The sequence below is a fragment of the Meriones unguiculatus genome, chromosome 18 (assembly GCF_030254825.1).
Source record: "Meriones unguiculatus strain TT.TT164.6M chromosome 18, Bangor_MerUng_6.1, whole genome shotgun sequence".
Lineage (NCBI taxonomy): Eukaryota > Metazoa > Chordata > Mammalia > Rodentia > Muridae > Meriones > Meriones unguiculatus.
The window spans coordinates 31,447,299-31,461,058 of record NC_083365.1 but is presented as its reverse complement, the minus strand read 5'-3'; the positions used below and the strand labels follow the sequence as shown (position 1 = coordinate 31,461,058).

The following is a 13,760-nucleotide window of genomic DNA, read 5'->3' as shown; positions in this document are numbered from 1 at the left end:
TCTACTTTATATACTTCAAATTAGATATTGTAAGGCAGTCCCAGTAAATGCTATCAGCTCTAGGAAACTTGACAGTTTTCTGTTCCTCACATAGACAATAGTTGATTGTGGTAAATTCACCCAGGAAAGGTTACTGAACAAGTCCTTCCATTCATCAGCTTCAGGACTTTCTCTTGGTAGCCTTTGACCTTTCTCACCCTGTCATTGATCTTTTATTGCTTGCATTCTCCTTACCTTCAGAAATCAGAATGATAACTGCTAGTTAAATTCACCTCTTAATTAATTCTTGAATGTATAGAGAGCTCAAAAAGTGTACACTGAAAACCAACCCGAATGATCAAATCAGTAAGTGGGTAAACGAACTGATGTGACCGACTGCTTTTCAAAAGGAGAAATACAAGTATACAGCAAAGACAAGAAAATGATGCTTCAATAATCATGGCATCAGAAAAATGAAAATTAAAACGGCATTGAGATTTCATCTCATCCTGGCTCCAACGGCTATCATCAAGAAAGAAAATGCTGGTGAGTATGAGAGAAAGCAGAATCTTTATATACTCCTACTGGGTATGTAAACTAGAGTGGCTACTGTGGAAGCAAATATGGATGTTCAAAATAACAACAGCACAAAACAAACAAACAAATACAACCCTCACAAATACAAAAGTAGACCCACTACTATGCTTTGGATATCTACATGAAGAAATCTACCAGGAACCCACATTAACATACTGCAGAAACATTTGTATATTCAAATACATTGCAATAGTATGCACAAGAGGCAAACCAACCTATACACCAACTAACAAATTAATATATGAAGACAATCGGTAGAAATGAGAAGAAATAAGCACATAGGTGAATTACTATTAAAGAAATCCATACAAATAATAAGGCACTAGATTGGAACAGGCTGGATTTTAAATTAATATAAATGAAGAAAATGCTGAGGTAAATAAATAAGAAGAAGGACTCTGCATTTGGAAGCTGAGAAACATTCCAGACCGAGAGAACAGCAAGGATTAGCGAGAGGGTGAGAACATTCCAGTGTAGAGCAATGCAAAAATGAGCAGAGGTTGGCCTGGCGTGACCTCTTCGTGGGACAGATAGGCCATGGTGAGAAAGGGGTGAAGGGGGAGAGATTAAGGTAGTCAAAAATCAAATCAAGTATAACATGAGACAAAAACACCAATGCCTCCCCATGAATTCAAGAAATATATGGAGTTGGGGACAGGTGGGTTAAACAGTCTTGAAAGACAGAAACTTTTCTTTCTCACTCTCCTTTCCATGAATTGTCTCTCCCCAAGTTTTTCCACTCTTTACTCTCTCTAAGACCTGGTGATAGACGAATTTAATTTTCAGTATGAAAACTCCTGCATCCTTTTTAACACCCGCTGTCCACCAAACTAGCTGTTCTCTGTAAAAATCGACTGCAGTTGTGGCAGACATGCCTTCTTGCTTCTCAAAGACATGCCACAGCAGCCGCAGAAGTCACTGGGTATAATTTGGACCATAACGAAGATGTGCTATAAATATTGGCTGGCCCAGGAAACTTAGCGTGTTAGGAAAGGGGCAGAAAACTTGTTACCTGTGAATTATAGGACTTGATGCATCTTGTAATCTTCTAAGGAGTTTCTTATTCTGCTGTGGAACATTGGGCTGGAATCTGTAGGATCATATCAAGTGTCATTGATTTCTCATGTGTCTCCAGACAAAGGTTCAAAGGTTCAGTGGATCAACAAAGAACCTTATATAGGGTTTGATAAGATGTAGAAGTTGAATTTAGAGTCTGACAAGGAAAAAATGTGTTATACGGTGAAACATCCATTGTATGTGGAGTGTTTGTGAAAGCTTACTAATGCCTTTTGCTCACTGGAAGCTAGATCCGAAATCTCACATTCTTTCCACTTCCAGATAGATTTACAATTCTTTTCTATTTGCTCTTAGTTTTAAAGGGCTTCATAACCGTCTTCTCTTTCTCTCGTGACGGTTTTTCTAATAAATGCCCAGAACTCTTGGTATACAGTGAGTAACTCACTCATGACTTAAACAGTGGGGAGAAATACTGGCACACTTGACATAAAGAATTTGAAAAAGGCTGATCCATGAGCTCATTATTCGTCTAACCACATATAAGTTCCTCAAAAAAAAAATCTTTATTTTATTTTTTCAAATTTGGACAATTATTCTACATGGATGATGAAAAGCCACTCAGAGAGGTTTCATCCAGATCTCTACTTGACTTGCAAAAGCCGTTTAGTGTTGAGATTCACTAGAGATAGAAAATATCCCAGTGGGAAAATGGTTTGTTCTCTAAACAAATTACTTAAGAGGATTTAGGCTGGCCTGTTAGTGTCTCTGACAACTTGATAAGAATAGATATCTAAGACAGAGAACCTCATGAAATGCTAATGGAAATCTGGAGTGCATTTGCTTTAGAGAACATTGACATTACTTGGCTGCTTTTGGGAATCCAGTGATAGATCTACTTGGTGGTAAATTTTCCTTCATTTCTTTTCTCTTTAATTAGTAAGAAGCACCATCACTGTCTGCCTTATTAAAATGATGTTGAATTTTTTTTGAATCTTTAACTTACAATATTTGATATTACTAAAATAAATATCAGTAGTTGTAAGTACTACACAGACACAATAATACAAAATATCATATCATTTTTAAAAAAAATTCCGATTTTAGTTTTATTTACTCTTCACAGATTGCTATCACAAGTCCCCAAATGTTGCTACATCTGAACATATGGAGGTTTTTTTTTTAATTTTTATTTTTTACATTAATTACAGTTTATTCACTTTGTATCCCAGCTCTATCTTTCTCCCTCATCCCCTCCCAATCCCACACTCCCACCCTCATCTCCTCCCATGCCCCTTTCCAAGTCTATTGATAGGAGAGGTCCTCCTTCCCTTCCATCAGACCCTAGCCTATCAGGTCTCATCAGGACTGGCTGCGTTTTCTTCCTCTATGGCCTTCCTCCCTCAGCAGGAGGTGATACCAGCCACTGAGTTCATGGCAGAGACAGTCCCTGTTCCCCTTATTAGGGTACCCACTTGGAAACTGAGCTGCCATGGGCTACATCTGTGCTGGGGTTCTAGGTTATCTCCACGCATGGTTCTTGACTGGAGTAACAGTCTCCGAAAAGATCCTGGGCCCAGATTTCTTGGTTCTGTTGCTCTCCTTGTGGCTTTCCTGTCCCATTTAGGTCTTTCTATCTCCCCAATTCATTATTTTGATGAAACTGGAAGTGAAAGAAATTGAGGGAGATTTGGCTGCGTAATTTGAGATAGTGAACATCTCTTTTTTTAAATACTTCAATGTGTTGTATCTGCTTCATTTTCTTCTAATATAAATTTATTACATGATCATAAAATTTAAACAACACAAAAGCATAAAAAGTAAACAAAGTTCTTTTCCTCATCATGCCTGTCAAGTACATTGTCTGAGAAAAGCATGGTAATAATTTAGGAAATGTATTTCCTGGCTTTTAATGTTAAATAGGCCTATATAAAGGTATACTCCTATACAGATACACAAACCCTTTTACACGCAGTGTGCATGTTTGTGTATGAAAAGTGAGACAATTATATGCATTCCTGCAATTACAATTCCAGGTGTATTTCAATAGTAAGGTATTTTTCACCATTTAAAAAATTTCAATTGACACACAATAACTGTATATATTTATATAGTACAGTGATACATATGTGTATATATATATATATATATATATATATATATAACGTGTAATTATCAAATCATGGTAATTGAGTGCTTCTCAGCAAACATTTGTAATTGTTTTCTGCACAAGGTATTTTAATTTGTTTTTACTAGTTCTTTTTTTCTTTCTATTTTTCTTTTATTGAAAAAATATTTTTATGCAATGTGTTCTGATTTCACCTCCCCTAACTCTGAAATCCTCTTGATCTTACTTTTCACTCAAAAACACATCCTTTCTCTCTCTCCTTAGAAGACAAACAGGAATCTAAAAAGTAGTAATGAAATAAAACAAGATAGAAACAAACATATTTGAATAGGAAAGAAGAAACAAATTTAAGAAGGAGAAACATAGAAGCACAACAAATACATACAGATGCAGACATACATGCTGAAATATGATATTTATCATGTAAACTACAATCACCTCACTATTTTCTTAAGAATTAGAGCTTATTTTTCCTATCTGACTACAGTTTGTTACCTTATTATTTTTTAACTTTGATATTAGAACAATGAAATTCTTTTTTATACCTGTTTGGTAAAACTTAAGTGTGTTAGATTAATTTTTCTAAGGACAAAGAGAAATAAACTCTCTCTATAGTAGGTGCAGGATGCAAATAGTTATGAATTAAGAAGCCATAAGCTCTTTTTAAAATTTATTTCTTAAATTTATTACAATTTATTCACTTTGTATCTCAGCTGTAGCTCCCTACCTCGTCCCCTCCCAATCCCTCCTCCTTCCCTCATCTCCTCCCATGCCCCTCCCCCAGCCTACTAATATGGGAGGTCCTCCTTCCCTTCCATATGACCCTAGCCTATCAGGTCTCATCAGGATTGGATGCATTGTCTTTCTTTATGGCCTGCTAAGACTGCCTGCCCATCAGGAGGAGGTGATCAAAGAACCAGCCACTGAGTTCATGTCAGAGACAGTCCCTGTTCCCCTTACTACAGAACCCACTTGGACACTGATCTGCCATGGGCATCTAGGTTATCTCCATCCATGGTCTTTGGTTGGAGTATTTGTCTCAGAAAAGACCCCTGGGCCCAATTTTTTGCTTCTCTTGGTCTTCTTGTGGAGCTTCTGTTCCCTCCAGGTCTTTCTATCTCCCTCTCCTTTCAGAAGATTCCCTGTACTCTGCCCAAACAGATGCTGGCTATGAGTCTCAGCATCTGTTTTAATACCCTGCTGGGTAGAGTCTTCAAGAGGCCCTCTGTGATAGGCTCCTGTCCTGTTCCCTGTCTTCTGGTTCTGATGTCTATGTTGTTTGCCTTTCTGAATGAGGATTGATCATCTTACCCAGGGTCCTCCTTCTTACTTAGCTTCTTTAGGTGTACAGATTTTAGTATGTTTATCTTATATTTTATGTTTAATATCTACTTATAAGTAAGTATTTACCATGTGTGTCTTTCTGCTCCTGGGATACCTCACTCAGGATGATCTTTTCTAGATCCCACCATTTGCCTGCAAATTTCATGATTTCCTTGTTTTTAATTGCTGAGTAGTATTCCATTGTGTAAATGTACCACAATTTCTGTATCCACTCTTCCATTGAGGTATCTCTGGGTTGTTTCCAGATTCTGGCTATTACAAACAAAGCTGTTACAAACATGGTTGAGCAAATGTCCTTGTTGTATGCTTGAGCGTATTTTGGATACATGCTTAGGAGTGGTATAGCTGGATCTTGAGGTAGCACTATTCCTAAGTGTCTGAGAAAGTGCCAGATTGATTTTCAGAGTGGTCATACAAGTTTACATTCCCACCAGCAATGGAGGAGGGTTCTCCTTTCTCCATATCCTCTCCAGCATGTGTTGTCACTTGAGTTTTTGAGCTCAGCCATTCTGATGGGTGTAAGGTGAAATCTCAGGGTCATTTTGATTTGCATTTCCCTGATGACTAAGAACCTTTACATTTCCTTAAGTGTTTCTCTGCCATTTGACATTTCTCTATTGATAATTCTGTTTAGCCCTTTACTCCATTTTTTTTTTTAATTCAGCCATAAGATCTTTGCAGGGAATCTAGGTTGTGTATTAGTCAGTTTCTCAAGACAGCCAATAGTATACATGGATAATACATAAGGAATTTGTCATGGGAATTGGGTCTACAAGCATGGAGGCTGAGCAGTCACACAATAGGATGTTTGTAACTGCATAGCCAGAGAAAACTTGTAGTGTAGTTCACTCCACAGTCAAAAATGACAGATCTGGGTTGATGATGATTTTAAGGTGAGGTAGCTATTCTGTCTGAGGACAAATTCCAAGCACCAGAAACTCTAATGTCTAAGTGCAGGAGAATGGATGCCCTGCTCAAGAAGTAAGAGACGACGCACTCCTGCCCTACAATTTCCTCTGCCGAGCTCCCAAAGCATTGGAAGATGCCAGTCTACACTGGCAACGAGGAAGCTTTCCTAGGTATTCTGGTGCAAATGTTAATCTCTTTCCAAAGTACCCTTACAGATACTCTCAGAAATGTTTTATCTACTTTCTGAGAATCCTGAAGTGACTAAAGGCTTTAACCATCCAAGTAGTATATGTTTTGATGTGCAGTGCCATTGCTCCAGAAATTCTGTTTTTAAGCCATAAAAGTAATTTATTATATACATAATGACATATGAAAAACACGTTCATTGTAGCACTCTTTAAGTTACTAAAATAAAAAAGATGAATAATCTAACACATATAAATAGGAGAGAATGACTAAATTAGTTTATATCTTCTTATGCATTTGTTAGATATGAAGCAGTTGGTTAGAATCCAGCTGTTCTAGGTCAGGCATGGCTGCAGTTTATGTATTGGGTTTACATTTACTCCACGTAACTGTCATATTCCTTGTACTGCTGGAAGAATCATGTTCCTCTCATGGTGAAGAGCAGGACTGCAAGAGGTCTAGCCAATACAAGTACTTTTGAACTCTTGATTACCTTAGGCTTGACATCCTATGAATAGGCAGAAAGCTTACTTTTCTTTATGAAGAAACTCAAGGTTGAGGGGAATGGATAATTTACTTGTCAATAATATACTGGCATTTAGCCACCAATATTTTATCAACTTAGAAATATTAGGCATATCTTAAATTCAGGCACAGATTTCAATCCATTGTAATTTAATATTTCAAAGTCATACCCTGAGTTCACTCTTCACATTCCACTTTCCTGAATCTTACTTCAAATTTGACACGGGGCTTCGGAACACGGAATACATGCTGTTTCTTCTTTTCCTTTTTTCGGGAAAGTACATAGATGCATTAGAACAATCATTTCTAACTTAGCAGATCACAGTCATTCTAAGAGCGTCTCTTGGAAACCTCTGCATGAAGCCTAAGACTGACTGCCAATGTCACCCTATGACTAACAATCACAGGCTATTTCTGTTGTGGAATACAATGGAGCTCTGTAACATCCTCTTATTGTCAGATTATCCAATGTGAAACCCTTCTTGCTTAATGTTCTAGTATTCTTTCAGTTTATACTTACTGATTATCTGTCTCACATTCTCTTGATGTTTTTATGTTTGCATACTCGGGGCCTCTTGGGTGTGTCCTGAGCGAGGTATTTCCTGTTTAACTACCTTTGCAGTTTCGCTTTACTTGGAACAATCTAACACCTTTGCCTAGCTTCACCATCGCTGCTCCTGCCTACAGTCCCTTCCCTTCTGCATCAGCAGTTATAGAAGGGAGACAAGCTCCTGTGATCCCTAAGTACAGGTTAGACTATGGAATGAGATCGAGGTACCATGCTAGCGTAGGCAACTCCGTAGTCTTCAAGTGGTCAGTGAGAGTCTTTGTTTGCTGGGTTTGACTTGGAGTTAAGGGCATCTCTCTACATCTCACAGGAAGCAGGGAAAGTCACAGACATCTTCCAGATGACTGAACGCCACTCCCAGGCCCATTTGGTTCCTTAACTTCCTGTTTACATAGATTGGAGATTATGGAGGGGGAGAGAAAAAGCATATTGACACATAATTAGAAAAGCCAGTTCTCCTTTTAAATAAACTTCAGTCATATTCTGGCCCACAGCTGTTCCGCCTTTAAAACAATAACAAGCCACATTAGCATTAGATAACAAGAGTGAACTTGAAATAGATAAGAAAAAGTTTTGGATAGGATCAGTATTGTGTAGTATGCAGTTAACTGGAGTTTCCAGTTAAGACTAGTCATACTGCTAATAAACTTGTTATGTCCCAAGAGTGTAATGGGAGTGCCTGCCTTGGTTAAAAATGGACTTCCCTAAATTTTCTTAAACAGGTGGGAACCTAGGAATAAGATTAGGTCTACAGTGATGAAACCAAGAAAATCCTAATCTTGTGTATTATTCATTCAGCTGTCTGGCCACTTGTGCTCTGGTGAGACAAAATTGGGTTAGGTGTTGGGACCATAGCCCATAGATGTTGGGTAGACTGAATTCTACCCAAACTCAGATTATAGCCATTCTGATTGGCATTGTGAACAACTGATGTTGACTCCAGGATAGATTTTTGCTGCTCATCATTATAGAGAAGAAAAGTGTTGATAAAAGAATAATTCACGTTTTGCTACTTCCTAGGTACATGCCCATAGGCAGCTTAAACGCTCCAGATTCTGTATTTTCATCTGAGAATTGAGACTCCTAATAACTACCCTATGTTCTTATTATGAATAAATAGTATAACTGGTTTTCTATGACACTTCATACAAGGTAGGTATTCAATAGCTATTTGTCTTAGTCACTGTTCTAAAGTATTCTATTTCTGTGAAGAGAGGTTGTGACCAAGACTACTTATATAAAAGAAAGCATTTAATTAGGTGCTTGTTTACAGCTTTTGAGGCCTAGTCCATTATGACCATGGGGGGTGTAGAGCATGGCAGCAGTGTGGTGCTAAAGAAGTAGCTAAGTCCTACATTCTGATCTGCAAACAGAGAGAGAGAGAGAGAGAGAGAGAGAGAGAGACAGACAGACAGAGAGAGAGAGACAGACAGAGAGAGAGACAGAGAGAGAGAGAGAGAGACAGACAGACAGAAAGACAGAAAGACAGAGAGAGACACAGACAGAGAGACAGAGACACAGAGAGAGCCTGCCTGGCATGAACTTTTGAAACTTCAAAGCCCACTCTGGTGACACAGTCCCTCTAACAAGGACACACCTATGTAAGCCTATGGGCCCATTCTAGGATAAACATGCTTGGCTAGGAAATTTTTGCCACAGTTCTCTAACAACCTAGGTACACTCTGTGCAGAAACGCCTTTGTTTGACTAACCTTTGCTTCTTATAAGTCGTACTTTTGGAGAATCTGGTAAGGGGATTGATTGCTTACCAGTGTTTTAGATTATAACTGCCCGATCAAAATAGAGAGTAAACAAAAGAAAGTACTCTATTTTGGGAAGTAAAGCCAGAAAGATTTGGGGCAGCATCCAAAAATGTACTGATTTTTAATGTTGTAATTGCTCCTACAATTTATTGTTTCTTTTTCCTCATCCTAATGAATACATATACTGCATCACCACATCCCTCATTTCCATGGTGACCAGTTGAAGAACAGTTAGCTCTGTGTGGATAATGCAGGTGTTTAATGGGAATCCATGGATGTTAGCATAATCAGGAGAGACTTCTTACTAATTTTCTTGGGATAGTATGATTTGACAGTGAAATAGTCAAACTGGGTCCTGTGTTGGAACTCTTGGTCTATAGTTGGTGATATTCTTATAGAAGGAGAGGAGGTCCTCCCCCCTCAGTGGACTTGGAAAGGGCCAGGAGGAGATGAGGGAGGGAGGGAGGGTGGGGTTGGGAGGGAGTGAGGGAGGGGGCTACGGCTGGGATATAAAGTAAATAACCTATGATTAATATTAAAAAAACCAAAAATTATTATATAAAAAATAAAATAAAAGGTCACTACAGTGAACAATTAAAAAAAAAAAAGAAGATTCTGGTAAACTTTTGAAATACTAGTTGGTTATGGGAGGTAAATGATCCCAGTAAGGAAAGAACGAAACTCAGTTCAGCCTGATTTAGGTAACGTGTGCTGGGCCAAGACTTCTTGGAGTCTGACATCAGCTCATATAGTTTTACCATGTTTAAGCATAGCACAATTTTGAAAAAAAAATAAGAAAAGTTTTTTAGATACCAAGGAACTCACTCCAATGAGTACAACAAAGATTAAGACATGTTTACATTGAAGTTCTTCACAAAGTACATCTGGCTTCATCCCTGAGACCGGTTCATGTTGGCCTAGAAACGATTCTCAAGAGAAGGGTTTTGGAGGAACGACCAAGGTGAACATAATTTGTATGTCAGTCAGGAGTTACCCTGGCCCTAAGTTACTTAGGCTGTCGTAAAGTCCAAATGACATCTCTCAAAAGGATGAGTTTTATGGCCTAAAAGCAATGTTCAAGGTTTTAGGGGAAAAGGGTGTGGGACAAGTAAAACATAATTTCTGTCATATGTGGGTGGAACCTGGCTCACCAGACAGGAATGGACTGCCAGGTTGTAAACTCCATCCATTCCCAGCATTCCTGGAGGAGGACAGGTTCGATAGCTTTCCTTTGAAGAATGCCTGCGAGTTTAATTCCCTAATTCTCCAGTGCTTATCTGTGTGCACAGGCACTTTTTTGCCCATTACTGTTGATGAGAAAAAAAAAAAGACCATGAATTTGAAAGAAAGCAGAGAGGGGTATGCGAGAGGATTTGGAGGGAGAAAAGGAGAGAGAGCTGTAGTTAAAATCCAATCTCAAAAATAAACAAAGAGTATAACCTTGCTTTTTTTTTTATCCAGTTCTTTCATGATCACGTACTGCAGAATGATAAAGCCATGTGTAAATTTGACATTGAATAGCTTTGTGACAATTTTTAATATTCTTATATCAAAATGTACTATATAATAAAAATACTATAGCCTTAGAACATATTTGTGAAAATATAGTTCATATATGTTACAAAGTCAAATTATTTGTCTTGTCCTGAAACAAGATAAAGTATCATGTTATATTAAGACACTATGAAGTTAGGGAAAAAAAATCCATTTCTGCCATAAGGTCAGATTAAAGTTACCTGTGTTTTCTGCTAGAATCTTTCCTGCTCACCTGAGGCCTCCAGTTTGTGTCAAACTGATTTATTTTTAGAATATCTAGAAATCCAACTTTATGTTTTCTTGGGTAGATTATTAATTCCCAGTAATTTTTTTTTTAGCCTGTCATGTAATTTCTGGCATGTGAGTTTGGTATTCTACGTAGGTGGCACACCACACCTTACGCCATTTATGATCCGAGACTCTTGTTCCATCTTTTCCACGACAGTCTTGTATTTCTAGTCCTCTCAATTTATCTGTTGAAACTTGGTCACCAGTGTGATGGTCTTAGGAGGTGGCTTTGAGAATTCATAGCTTCATACCAGGGTTAGTTTATGCTCTGCTTCGTTTGTTCTTGCAAATATGCACCAGCCATGTGCAGCTATGCTCATCTTGTCATTATGGATATCTCCCCTCGACAGGTAAGCAAAATAAACCTTCTTGTATAAGTCTCTTCTGGTTAACAGGATTATATCACAGGAACAGAAAAGTAACGAATACAATCTTCACTGTTGACTTGTCTGGACTTGGAGTTGACTAGAAGACACATCTCTGTGAGACATATGTAATGCAGTTTCCAGAGAGCTTTAACTGAGGTCTGAAGACTCACCTGGAATTTTTGAAGCAGCGTTCAATGGGATGGGATCCTTCCTGAAACAAGGAAAGGGGACTGTGACTAGCAGCATACCCTGCTCTTTGCTTCCAGGTTTTCCCAGATCTTCCATAGCTTCCTTAGTGCAATGGTCTGATTCTATCAAACCATTAGCCAAACAAATCTCTATTTTCTTACATAGCTTTTGGTTATTTTGTCATAGAGAACATGGCAGTAACTAACCCAGTATGCAAGGTTCAAATGAGAGGAAACAAAGCGGTGCACACACCTATCATCTAACATCAATTAGATTTATAAATTATGCAAAAATTGAAAATTTCAAAATTTAACTTAACTATAAATGATCTTTTCAGTTTAGAGAGATCAGAAAGTGACAAAATTTCAAGAAAGACACAATGATTTCCAGGTCAGTAAGAGGGGGATAAAACCAGATTGAAGGTACTATCTTACTGAAAGAAAAAAAAGAGAAGTGCATGATTTAAAAGGAATGTTGGTCATCACAAGCAGTTAGACAGAAGCTAGGAGAGCTGTATGGATGTACTACATCCATACAGGTTAGCACACACTTCTGGACAAGAACATAGTTCTTATCCTACAGAAGAGGGCCTAAGTATTAATGAGCATCCCAGTCCCCAGAGTTAGGTAGCGTAGACGCAAAACTTTACCGGTCATGGGTCTGCCAATCAAGCTAGCTTCTGCTTTTTTTTTTTTTTTTCAATGCAGTTTATTCAGGAACCTTGAACAATCATCTGATCCTGGGTAAAGCCAGCCCACTTTAAATAGCCTCTGGGTAGCCAACCTCAGCATGCCACGTGGGCAATGCAGATAGGTCCACATACATGGAAGCAAGCCAGATCCTCAGCCTTAGCCAAATGTGGAGTTGTTTGTGACAGAGAGCACTCACCATCGGGAAGGTAGAAGCTTTTGACATCATTTTTCTTAGGAGAAAATGAAAAGCGGAGAGAAATAACTTAATAGCTTCATTCTTTTTTTGGTAAACATAACAGTAACTTGAATCCTCATCACAAGCATAGTCTTTTCCATGAAACTGTCACTGCCTAGTTTCTGGAGCTGCTACATTAAAGGTCAGAACCTGGACTTTATTGGGGCCACCAAATTAAACAGCTAAGTGAGAGGCTTTTGGGTGATTTTCCTCTAGCAACAGTCTGCTTTTTCATTCATTGCTTGATTTGTTTAGAATATCTTTAACAAGTAACTCTTGAGAGGAGTCTCAGAGACGAGGCTTATAGACAAAATTGGAGGACGGGGGCACAACATGGGAGTGTCTGTCTTAATATTCTTTATACTCGTGTTACAGAATATCCTTTTTTGAGCGTTTCCATTTGTTTTTACTCTTTCCTGTGAGTGTTTTCTGAAATGGGTTTCAAAATCCATTTAATGACCTGGACACTTGCAATGGGGGAATCTTGTGATTTATAGGGGAGAAGTGTGTGGGCAGTGCCCTTTTCATACCAGGCTAGGTTTTATGATCGGTTGGCATTTTTGATATTTTATTGAGCTCTGTGTTGCTCTCTGTGGGACTGTAAAAGATGAGGTGTTGTCCATTCAAGAGCAGTCGGTGCTACAAACCTGTGCTCTTATTTGGTAACAAAGCATGAAGAGTAACTGAGTATCTCTATGTGGGCACAAGAACTGTAAGAGAGTAAGCAGACACTGGATATGCTCTGCCAGCCTTTGCAATCCAGGATATATTAGTTTTCTGTTTGCTACAATGCCAAAGGACTGGGAAACTTCAGTCTGTTACACATATACTGTGCAAAGGACAGGACCTGTGATTTTCATATGCATTGTTTTAGAAGCTCATTTTAACCATGCTAGAAGGAAACTCTTTTAGGGTGTTTGTAGAGGGCTGTCAGCTCATTTACAATTTAGTTTATAGTTGTTTCCTTCCCTAGATGAGCCATAAGGTCTATAAAGACTATAAATAGGTATCACCCCTGTGCTGTATTCCCACAAAGAGAATGCTTCATAAATAGTTCTTAAATTAGTACAAAGAACCTGCTTTTAGAATTAATTTATTCTTTGACCATCACCACACACATGCAAACACACACATACCATACACAATACAAACACAACAAATATACACATTTGTACACACAACATACATACACACCCGTATACCACATACACATCACACACACAACTGTCATTGTCTCTACTAGTCGCTGATCTCATTTTCACCTTTTTCTCTTTCTGATATTCATCTTCTCATCTTCTTGCTTTGGCTTAAAGGGAGAGTCTCAGTTGCTGACTTAGTGACTCTCGTGACCTTTTAATAACGTGTCTGGTGTTCACGATTTTCCAGTAAGAAAACATTTGCCTGAAGCAGGAAAATAATTCCCCACTCCACCCTGTTTCT

The 13,760-nt window shown here is 38.4% G+C and overlaps 1 long non-coding RNA gene across 2 annotated transcripts; it reads right to left on the bottom strand.

Moving 5' to 3' along the window:
- Positions 1 to 1,588: 1,588 nt before the first annotated feature.
- LOC110542384 (uncharacterized) lies at positions 1,589 to 12,117 on the bottom strand. Of its 2 annotated transcripts, XR_009587403.1 has the most exons (5): positions 12,043 to 12,117; positions 11,375 to 11,415; positions 7,461 to 7,633; positions 6,853 to 6,946; positions 1,589 to 1,666 (listed from the first exon to the last, which is right to left on the bottom strand). It is a non-coding gene; the product is annotated as an uncharacterized LOC110542384 (long non-coding RNA). The 2 variants fall into 2 exon arrangements; XR_009587402.1 differs by lacking the exon at positions 1,589 to 1,666 and having other exon boundaries at positions 6,360 to 6,946.
- Between the last annotated feature and the right edge of the window lie 1,643 nt (positions 12,118 to 13,760).